The sequence below is a fragment of the Ambystoma mexicanum genome, chromosome 6q, assembly GCF_040938575.1.
Source record: "Ambystoma mexicanum isolate Mex_15411 chromosome 6q, UKY_AmexF1_1, whole genome shotgun sequence".
Lineage (NCBI taxonomy): Eukaryota > Metazoa > Chordata > Amphibia > Caudata > Ambystomatidae > Ambystoma > Ambystoma mexicanum.
This window is the reverse complement of record NC_090937.1, coordinates 252445658-252458058: the sequence shown is the minus strand read 5'-3', so window position 1 is coordinate 252458058 and position 12401 is coordinate 252445658.

The window sequence follows — 12401 nt, the reverse complement described above, 5'->3', positions numbered from 1 at the left end:
ACCACTGAAGCACTGCTTACATTCCATGCAAAATGGGAGTAGCAGCCAATGTATCTTTTTTTGACAGTACAGATCATACATTGACTGGGAGACCACATACCTACACAGCAATTTATCAAATATTTCACATATTAACTCCATCTTAACCTTTCATTCTCTTTACATCCTCTGTACAATTGTTACCAAAAAGGGCCACGCAGAATGGAGGGTGTGCATGGGGAAGCACCCAGTGTGGGAGAGGCCAGGAGAATTCAAAGAACAAAAACAAAGGGTAACGGGTGCACACCTGAGTATGTCAAAGGTAGACTGCAAGTAACTAAATTGGTGAGGTCCAGAGGAGAGTAATACAACAATGGCACTGTGTTGTGGTGAACAAAGTACAAGAGAAAAGAAAGTGTGCACGGTCTGTGGAACACTCGCGTCCCCTGCACACTGGGGAGATTGTCAATGACAAACAATAGGTAAATAACATTCATACATGAGTATTTTATATTGTCAAGTTAAATAACAATTTATAGCTGAATAGTTCTGAAACACTTATTTGAAAAGTCATAAGTAGTAATTGTAGATAAACTCAATTCATTATAAGGTGGCTTCTTTGCCAAAGAACCTATTAGAGGTTAATTGAATTAGACATAAATTAGAGATTAGAACGTTCTTTTTAATACAATTCAACAAGGTGGACAAAAGAAACATTCCCACTGAAGATACAAAGTTACAATATTAATTTAATATTGATAACATGTATTCAGAGGTAGTTATTCATAAAAACTCAACACGTTTCGGAAATAGAATTTCCTTCATCAGGAGTGGTTATTTGTAGATTTATTCGTAACAATCTTTGATCCAGAATTCTGATATCTGCAGATTCTAAAACAAATAATATTCTCTTAGATTACATGTCTGGAACTGATACATTTGCAGATTTTCAATTAGTTAAATTAGCTAAAGATGACCATACCTGGCATGAGTGCCCCACTAGGATTCTGTCTGAGGATCACGGTCTTATATCTTAAGGTGGAGGATTACCTGTAAATGATCCAAAGCTGTATAAGTAACTGGACTCAAGGTTTTACAAAAAAAAGAGGTCACAAAAGGATGAAAAAACATACCTCTATGTACGAAGTAGGTTCCTTTGTATACAGTGATGTGTCACATGTGGTTGCTCATACTATTTGAGGTCAATAACATAAGTGTCCTAAGACGGGAATCCTAGTACACTGACATTCAACTGTAAACAAAAAGATGAAAATAAAACGTATTATCGGGGATTAATTGCCTTGATATCCTGAGGGTGTATATTAACCATGCATATCAGCTTACCTCCCGGCGCGGAGCGTATGTCATATATGTTGATGGTCCCAGGGTCTCCTATGCATTGTATTTGATTGTTAATTAGAATCGTCTCAAGGGTAAGATGTCATCCACATGGGAGGTTCTATAGCAAAAATTGCTAGATGTCTATACGGACAGAACTGTAGAAAAGGACTGAGTTAATTCTAAACGAAGGTTAAGTGATTAAACAATCATGTTCACTATTTCATGTGTGCGTAGATGTTTATAGAGAAGTTAAAAATATATATCAAAAAAGGAAAGTGGCGCAATGCCTGTGATGTTATATTCTGAAGCCATCACCATGTGCCCTCTGATTGGAAATTGGATGCCTGCTCTGTGATGACCATAGAATGAAAATAAGGCCTATAGGTAGTTATAGCCCATTAAATATGACGTAATCGTGTAGAAATCGGTTACCTAGAGATGGGTCAATGGAGTAAGTGAAGTAGAGTGGATTCTGTTGGTAAAAAACGCAGGTACGGTGCCAATATCTGCCTAGAAATGGCTAAAGAGCGTGTGCATGTTGTTGATACATGCTATTAAAAATATAGGATAATGCCTTGAATGTTACAGTGCAGAGCGCGGTATATAAGCGTGCCCAGAACCCACATTGCAGATGAGCGCGGGGTGAGTCTTCTCCTCGTAATTCGGGAGAGAATAAAGGAATAATGGTACCCAAAGTTCAATCATCTTACCGTTATTCACTGGAATATTTCGTCCGTTAGGGCACAGTGCAGCTTCCGGAAGAACGAGGCTGTTCTCCGGATGCGACACACTTTTTTTTAATGTATGACGTCTGCGGTATTGGGTGCGTGGTGACATCAGATGTAAACATCTGATGTCATCACGCTTCGCGTCACAAAACTCAACCCATCTTGTGCAAAAACACGTAACTATACGTTGCACAGAAGCTAGTCTCCTACATGCCGTGTTGTTGAAAAAGAACTAGAGTAATGAAGGGTAGGTAAAGCGGTTGGATCCCATGCGTTATAAGAAAATGTCATAATAAATTATAGGATGTATCCATAGTGATGATGTAAGGATCCCCAGTTGCTTGAGGGCAGCCAAAATTCAGTAGCCTGTGGGGCACCCATGCTCACAATCTTTTGGTGGAATGTCCCTGGTTAAAAGCAGATTGCTTGATTAAAATGCCTATTACTGATGTACATAAGTCAAAAAGATTACAAAAAACATCTAGAACTACATAATTAGGTCATTCATCATGACTAATGATACTGTCATAAAATTAGGTCCCATGCATTACTTGTATTGGTCACATATGGATTCATCAACAGTTTTAGTGATGTTAATCGTGCCTAAATATTCATAAAGGGTCTAGAAGTACATGAACAATTATTCTCAAATATGTGTAATCTCTAACTTAGATGGTTACTTGTCATCATGAAATATACCGAGATATGCGTCATCCAATGGTCCTGTAGTAGTGACTCATGTCTTGCTACGTGGGATATTCTGTGTTGAGTGGTTCCCATGGTATATGATTCAATTGTTAATGTACTGCCCAATAGTCTTGGTTCTTGTATGAACATGGCAATCTACAATATTCTTGAGGAAAAAAGGACAACATGTATCCTCATGTTACTGTCGATGTGAACCTCTAGGTTCGTAGTTTGATTTAAAGAAAAGCACCTAGATGAAAATCTTCATTCATTCTGTGGGGGCTCATGCTATCTAACTTATCGATCCAGTAGAGTTCTCGTTGGTCGATTTCTTTGACATGGTGTCGCCCCTTGGAGCTCGGTTCACTACCTCCAGGATTTGGAAGCGAGGTTGAGACACTGAATGTTTCTTCTCCGAAAAATGTCTTGCCACTGGGGAATCTAAATTGTGAGTTCTGATGTTGCTTTTGTGCTCATCGAGCCTTTCTTTCATTTTCCTTTGAGTTTGACCCACATAGTAGATTCCACAGGGGCAGTTGAGGGCATATATGACCGATTTGGTGTCGCAAGTGGTATAATGTTTTAATTTGATTTTTGCTCCTGTGCGTGGATGTCTCACATAGTCGCCCTCCGTGATGTTGTTGCAATTAGAGCAGTGAAGACAGGCAAAGATTCCTACTTTCCTTGTGCGAAGAGTAGTCTCACGAGATTCTTGAATTCGTTCAGCTTTTACTAATTGGTCTCTGAAGTTACGGCCTCTCTTGGAGGCTATCAACGGATGTTCAGGGAAGAGTATAAGTAATTGTGGAATGTTCCACCCTGACTTTTACTTCTTGTTGTGTCAGTCTAGTCTTTTCTGTTTACCTAGCTCCTACTTCCGTATTTAACCACGCCTCCTGGTTGGGCTTAGTGTGTTGCAACTTCTTGCCGTAGCGCTCTGTATCCCGTGCTGTGACTTGTTTACAGTTTTTCCTTGTTTTTTTCACTGCTTTACCGGTCCCAGTCCTGTGCTGCCGCTTCCTTCCCGCTTCTATTTTTTTCTGTCTTTTCTGCCAACGGTTGGAAGCCTTTCTCCTTTCATTTTTTGCCTCCTTTTCTCCTTACCGGTTCCTCCATTTACTCCGGTTCCTCCTTTTCTCTTCCCATCTTTTCAGCGCTCGACTCCTGCTCGGGGTGTTTCTTTTTCTGCACTTACCTTATTTCTCTTGTCTGTCTTGTTCTTTCCTTTTTTCCTTTTGTTTCCTTCAGCTCCTTAGTCACCCTGCTCCCGATCCGGGTCTCCTCCTTTTCGGATACCCGATTGAACGGTGTTCTTGTACACCTCAGCCTACTCATTTCATCATGTGATCCTGTCTGCAGTCTCTTGAGCCTGCACTTACCTGGAGCCTTACCTGGTTCATACCCTTTCTTGGATCATCGCTTACCTGGATCCAGCCCTTGCCTGGGAAGGCCGCCGCTCTGCATCAAGAAACAACATTCAGAGAGGTTTTTTTTTCAAGCACCTGCATTTTCCTCTCTCCGAGGCTTCTTCGGAAAGGAGTCCCTTGCATTCCTGCTCTACCAGGAAGACAGGGTGGCTTCTACCCGCAGACGGCCATTTCTCTTCACTAAAAAGAAATCATCACGGAGAAAGGGGCGAAGAGACGAGTCATCTCCGGAATATTCAGGTGAGGAGGAATGGGATCAGGTTAAAGACAGTTCTAGTAGACAACCTCGACAGACGGTCACAATATTGGGAAATACCCCTTACTAGTCATCTGCATAAGAAGTACCATCAAACTACTGTTCTAGAAATGTATGCCCGATATGCCTTCATGTACCCGGATTGCTGCTGCCAGGGACTCGATAGACATGTTGAATAAATGAGGCAAGCAGGGCAACGTCAACCCTGCCTACTTCCTCGATATAGTAAGAAGACTTTTGACAAAACACCATTTGCAGACTCTTGGGCTGTGGCCACACATCCGAGGCTGAGAAGTGCAAGAAAAGTCTAGTTCCAAAACCCAATTTAGAAAGCACTCTTTCAAGCTCCAACCACCCCATGCAATTAAATACTTTCTCAGCATCAATGCTAATGGGTATCACAGGTTCAGAGTGGTCTTCCTTTGGATGGATAACATCAAAAAGCTCTCTGAGCTTCTCATAACTATTTCTTCCCTTTATAAGGCCAGCCTGAGTCTTATAAATCTGTCCAGGCATAACCTTTTCAACATAAATTACAAAGAGCTTGTCCAATAGCCTAATGGCCACATCGAGTAAACATAGGGGACGTTAATTTGTGTATTTAGTTTGGTCCCAACCTTGCTTGAGGATTTGTGTTATATTTGCCAGTTACAAAAAGATCAGAATTATGTCCCTTCTCAACACCTCATTAAAAACCTTTGGAAGTGGTGGCATGAACATGTCCTCAAACATATGAAACATTCGATGGGTTACCCATCAGACCAGGGCTCTTCGCCACACAAGTTAGGTCCAATGAAAGTGTACATTGTTTCCCCCAAGACACAGCCCTCCTCCCAGTATAACTCCTGGTCTTAACAAAACATAAACTGATTGGTTTCCACATTTATATTACGAAATGCATTCTTATCCACCTCTGCACCGTGATACACTTGTCTAGATTTTAAAGTTAAATACAAAGTGCAATTGTTGATTCTCCGTCTCCCCCTCCTCTTCAACCTCTACCTCTTGCCCCTCCCTGCACTCATCCGCTCTCACAATCTCAACTGTTACAAATATGCCGATGACACTCAGATCATCCTCAAGATTGCCAGATTCGTGTCTTTACCAGTCCCATATCTGGCAGCTTGCTTCTCAGACATTGACCGCTGGATGACGATCAATCACCTCCTCCTTAACGCTGGGAAAAATGAAATCTTAATCTGTGTCAAAACAGCACGGTTTTCCCAACAAAGACCTTGGCAGCGTTCATTAGGACCTGCACCCACTGCATCCCCTCAGTCAAAAACCTAGGATGCACATTTAGCTCGGACATGACCCTCTCCTGTCACATCAATGCATCTCCAGATCATGCACCTACACCCTCTGCATTCTGAAGCAGATATTTCCTCATCTCGCCTACCCCCATAAAGCCTCTGCCATCATGGCCATCATTCTTGCACACCTAGACCATTTTAATTCCCTCCATCTAGATGCACCTGCATCCCAACTGAGAAAGCTCCAACTGATCCAAAACGCTGCCATAAGGCTCCTCCTCACACTCTCCCCCAGATAAGACATCTCCCCACACTCAGGGTACTTCAGTCGCTGCCCATCAGCCGACGGGCCTCCTTCAAAGCCATGTGCATTATACTCATTGTGCCACCCATACAAAAGACCCTGTTTTCCTCCAAAACAAACTCACAAGCTACCACCCCACCTAAATTCTCAGATCAGGTTCTGCACACCTCCTGGCAGTCCCCCCTTTCAAGTTCTCCAGACCAGTAGGAGCCTGCTTATCCATCCTTGCACCCACCTTCTGGAACTCCCTTCCCCCTTTGCTCTCTGCCTCATCGAGGATCACCTGACCTTCAGGAAAACCCTAAAAACCTGGCTGTTCCCTGCCGCTTTCTGAACCCCCCCCATGCCCTGCCCCGCACACCCCCTCCTCACACTAACTCCATCCAGCAGCCAGACCCCCCTTACACACTCCCTCCCACCTGTCCATCTTTCAGCCACCTTGCCTCATCTCTCATTATCGTCTGGGCAAAACCATCCCACACCCCCTTGAACCACGCCAAACCCCACACGGAGGACTCAAGAAGGTATGCAGTAAACCTACACATGATAAGAATCCTGAGAGTGGGCCAGGTATTTGATCTCAAATGGGCTTGGAGGGTGGGCAATGCATTGCACTTAAACGCGCTCAAGTCAAGTAATCGGATCAATTTGGAGGAGGATAATCAATTACAAAGGAATCTTCAATTGTAGTCAGCACTGTATGTAACCATTATGCATATTAGTGTGGACAATCATTTACAGCTGAATCCTCAATTGCAGTCAGCAGCGCATGCAGCTCTAAAATATATGAAGGTGGGCATTGCCGCTGTAACAAGACATGTAAAGTGGGACATTTTTACACTTGAAGGACCTAGGCATGATAAAGTATCACTTGAAGATCCACTTAGAGGGTGAGTGTCCATCTATTTATTCATTTGTTGGTTTATTTGTTTACTCCTTTATAGCACTCCAATTGTATGTCAGGCTAAACACCGCTCCTTTCCCCATGGAGTGAATCCTGGGGGTAGACATGATTGTTTAGGCAGCTAACCCATTTTTTTCCCTCACACCCCTCAACTTCGTAACTTAGCCGAAGGGACGTCCTCACTCCCACATACCTCTGCACACACATAACACACAAACACTATTGCACAACACCTCTGCCATAAGTATGAAGCTACCTTTCATGACAGAACATTCAAACTGTGGCTAGTTACATAATTTCTATCCACTTGAACAGAACCCCCTGGCTTAGTTCATAGTATGCCTCCTTTTCCACCCATTCACTTGCCATTCAGACATGGGTGACTATCAGGGCCTTGGTCACCCTCTCATAACTGTAATGGCCGAAATGCACAGAAGCATAATAGCACCTCACAATTTTCCCATATCTGGACTTTGGTTCCTCTGAGGGCGTTCAACCAACGTGGGACCAAAATGATGTTGAATGGTGCTATAGAAATGACAAAATGAATCAATGGATGAATTCAAGAGGAAATACTGTACCAACATTTCAAATCATGTTCGCCAGAATCCGTCCAGACTGAAAACTGGAAAATAGAACATACTTCCCAACTTAATTCATCTCTGGCAGCTGTAGCCAATTCAGTCCATCGTAAATCCTTAGCACACTGGCAGTTGTTATTTTTGGTTATTCCATTGTAGATGCAGGACTAAAAGTACCCAAAAGACCAGCGCCTAGGTGAGAGCTATTGGGAGCACGGATATAGATGTGCAACTGCCAGGTGCAACTGAGCAATGCTGTGAGGTATTTAGCAATTCCTTTCAGCACTACTAAGTTGGAAAGATTAACATTTTGCGTGCTGGATCTGGGCTAGTCCTCAACCACTCATTTGAAAGAGTAGCATCAACCTGCCTACCAACGGCTGCTGCTTTGGGCGAGTCACAATTCAATTCTGAGATCCATAAATACGCTTCATTTGTTTTCATTTTCTTTCCAAAAATAATTCGTTCATTAAGCATTAAAAGAAGAGTTGAAACACACAGTGTTCCAAAGATTGTGATAGGTAGACAAATTGCCTTTAACTTGTGAGATGAATTACATGATTAGGTTGTCCATGAGACTTTTTTTGGCAAATAGATAAGCCCTCATGGAAAGTGTTTCCGTACCCAAATATTTAAAAAAAACACTCAAATTGACCCATGGTGTACATGCACAACTCAAGTAGACTTTTTTCTGTTGTAGTGAGGCACTTGAAGTCCTGTATTTATAATTCTAACCACTGCGTCGCTGAATATAAAGATTAATATGCAAAAAGACTTTGCGAGCTCCTCCAAAATGACAGGCATCAGTTTCACTGCTCTTAAACATTTATACTGGACGTTAAGTGTTAAAGGTATAAACGAGAAGGCGGGTTGGGTTAGTAAGGTGAAGTAGGATAGTGAGAGACGTTTTCTTTCTTTTTTTTTTCCAAGGGTGACTTATGCTATTGGGTATTCCTTGAGCAACCCCCTCTTGTAGCTGAGTAAATAGCACTAAAGCGTCCAGGACTACAAACAAAATCAGATGCCTCCTGCAACCATTTCCCAATGGCAAACACCTCACAAACAAGTTGATTGCGAAAAATTACCAGAATTCGCAGGAATCAGCGCAAACACTACTGCATCCTGCCACGTGGACTATTTCCTGCTGATTCTGATGTACTTCCATGTGTTATGGACTTACATTGGGAGCAGTGAGAGACACAGATCCTTCACATAGAAGTCTGCATCACCGTGGAAAACATAAGCGTGTATGCTTCTATGAGGACTTGATGCAAATAAGTCTTGCCCAGCTACGTAATCCACCCAAACAACAATTCCCACTCCTCCGGACTGCAAAAACCACGCTGACACAAGGCTATGTCTGCAACTGCCGAGCGGAAGAAGACTCGGCCCCTTAATTCACATGGGTCACATGTTCAGGCATGTGACCACTGACATGTGACTCAGCACGGGCCCTATGGCTCATTGCTGACGTCACAAAATCCCAGGCCAAGGGTAAAAACAAATAATTCACAAAATAACACCAGTATCAAATGGCATGCGTTAAGGTGACCGTCAAAACTCACACTCCACTCACAGGTCATTTTGGCACACTACTATACACACCCTTTATAGGGGGTCGACTACCAACATTTGGGTGGTTGAGTTTATTATCGCGTGAGTGATAGTGGTAACTACTAAACCAGGTTGCAGTTCTGGCAAACACTGATAACATGCTACTTTAATGGACCCACTTTAAGCAGGGGATTCAAACGCAGGATCACAATTTACAGTATACATTATTACTGATTTAAGCATAGTACATTTGCAGTATCGCTGCATTGTAAACACGCCTTGTTGTCATAGTATGAATTTATGGTTACATGTCTTTCCATCAAAAAATGTTCCATCAAAACCTTTTCCATGGAATTTTCTCCAACGAAAAGATCTTCATCAAATGCATTTAAAAAAAAAATAATTGCCCCCCCCTCAATACCCTGATTTAAACCCTTAAAAAACCACCTCAGACAACATTATCCCTTTACCCCAAAAAAATATGCATTCGATGAACATATTTTAGTTGGAAAAAATTCAATGGAAAAAGTTTTGATGGAACATTTTTCGATGGAAAGCCTGCATACCGAATTTATAAGCATATAAATAGATTGGCGTGTCACACGCATCTTTGGACCTTGAACACTTCACACTTTATTAGTCCAGCAAACAGTAGGGAGCGCCACACTAGTCGGCAAAGTCGCACCGGGGAAACCGGGCCTGATTGGCAAGTTGGTCATGGATGTACACAAGAGAGTATGGATGGCCCCCTCTGGCCTGAAAAGCCACAACGGGTACACCCGGGCCACATCGGCAGGTCATCATGGGGCAGCTCCTCTGTGTCCGTTTACCCAAGGCAGAAAGTACTCCAATAGATGGCAACTTTGCGGCTGACGCCAACCTAGGAGAAGGAGTGGCCCGTTGGTGGGGAGATTACAGACTTTCAACACTCAACAACGGGGGTATCCCTGGTAGAGTTCTCTATATTTAATCTATCTCATTACCAGTTAACTAGCTTGGAAGAAAAGGTGCTCAAGAAAATCTTGAGTTTTTTGCCCACGTAGACCACATCCGTCAACAACACTGAGTTGAAGTTAAAAAGATTTGTTTAGGAGTGTGAGGCTGCACGCTTTTTTCATGAATAAAGGCTATTGACAGTCTACATCCCTTACTGGCTTTAGAGCTAAATCCAGAATTACAGATAACGAAATCACCTCTGAGATTGTAGTGTTTGAAAACATGATTGTGCGGGCTCTAACGTCTATCTTTAATGACCACCCTATCAGATATGGCCACCATAACCTTTCTACAGGGGAACATCTCGATTTAAAATCCTTGGCAGTTAATAAGGAGATTATCATCAAACCCACAGACAAGGGTGGTGTAATATTGATCCATGGTAAGAACCAATGTATTTCCATAGTGCAGGCATTGATTGACAATGACAACCATTATATTAAAATATCAGCCGACATCACTGATTCCTTGATATCCAACTACAAGCTTTGTGTACTACTGCCATAGAGGAAGGGGTTTTGACTCCAGAGGAGCCCAGGTTTCTGACCCTCCGGGATCGTTGCATGCTGACCATGTATGCTTTACCGACAATTCATAAACACCTGTTCAACCCACCGGGTAAACCAATCATGTCCCTGTGTGAGTGTTATTAAACACAGAATGAAGATTTGAGACTAACTTTGTCTGAGTGTTATTATACCTGAGAATCAAATCAAACCTAAGGATCTCTTTAAAGAAGATGGGAGTCCAATTGTTGGTCTTAGTAAGTCAATTACATTTTGGGGAGTAATGTTTTAACCATGAGTTATGTAAGTGATCGATTTCTAGTGAGTAAGGGAAATTAATGGTCTAATCTCAAGTTTGTTTAACTGCATCACTGGCATTGAATTAATGTGAAACCGGTGGTTTCACTCAGGGTTGAGAGGAGCGTCCAATGTACTCTATGACAGCATTCATTATAACTGTATATTTGCACTGTGTTTTTAGGTGATTGAAAACCATATGACACTAAGAATGTATCCCTACGATTAGGTGCTGAGAGCGTGTTTTCTAAGGAAGAACGCATTCATATGAGAACTTTTTGCCACTACGTTAATCCCCTGAAGTAGTTCTACCATCTTCCCAGTGTTACCAGTAGAACAAAACATGTTGGGTTATTATTGACTGCATTTGTTGAGTAGGCTCCTCAACCTTACATCTATGTTTGTAGGAGCTATATTTAATTAGCTCTGGTATTATAAGGCTCCTGCGGCTCAACACGATTGTTAATTTTACTTGTTCTTAAATGTAATTTGGCGGTTTGTCTTGGGTGATTATTTCTGCCTTACCCAGGTTCTGTATTGTATGTTTTAATGGACATATTTGTATGCACCTTTGTGATGTTATGTACAAGTCAGTTTAATAGCTGCACATGTCATTTTATTGAAGTTTCTAATGTCTTTTATGTGATTTAATGATGAAATTGTTAATACAGTGTGTCTTTGAACTCTATGCTGCTCTCTTGACTTAGAACCCTTTGTGTTCTGTTATTTAATTTAGAGAGGTATGTTATTAATTTATACCTGTGAACATGTACCGAGGTTTGTTCTTTCACACAGTGCATAGGCGGCGGGATCTTCATTGTAAATGTTTACCTTCCTTTGTTGATTGTGATTCCCCCCCTCCTGTTGTTGCCCAGTGTCTTTCCTAAGATTTGTGTTAACCAATGCAACTCCAATTTAACTTTCACGAGCCAAAGTGACAGACAGTCATTGCCTTATTTGTCATCGGATGGGGTCTTTATATACCTCACTATATCGAAAGGAGACAGATGGCAACTCTTTGTTGCTAAATTCAAGCCATGATCCTAAATCCTTACTCAACAATCTCCCCTATGGGAAATCTTTGCACATCAGACGCAACTGCACTTCGATGCAGGATTATGAACATCATGCGCCCATCGTTGGGGACAAATTTGCGGCCAGGAGGTACTCACGGAAATTGATCAAGAGGTCCACGAAAAGAGCATGATACACTGACAGGGATACATTACTGATGCCTCAAAAAACATACAAAAAGATATGGACCACATTGTGTGCGTGACCACCTTTTAAAAACATAACACTTCTAGTAAGAAACTCATTCACAAATAAAGGAATTTGCATAAAGGCCCCACACTATTTGCTTTAAGACGGGGCAAAAATATCAGGGAAAAACTGGTTCACTCCCACATGCCTGGACAGATCATAGATTTAGTTCAGAACAGTTTACAGGCCCCATGGACCCAGGAACGGGTATCCGTCGAGGTACATTTTCCAAGCGCTACCTGCGTTGTGTGTCAATTCACCCACAAAACCACCGTTTTCACACATGAAGATTTTGTGTGGCAACTTAAGCATTTCACTAACTGCC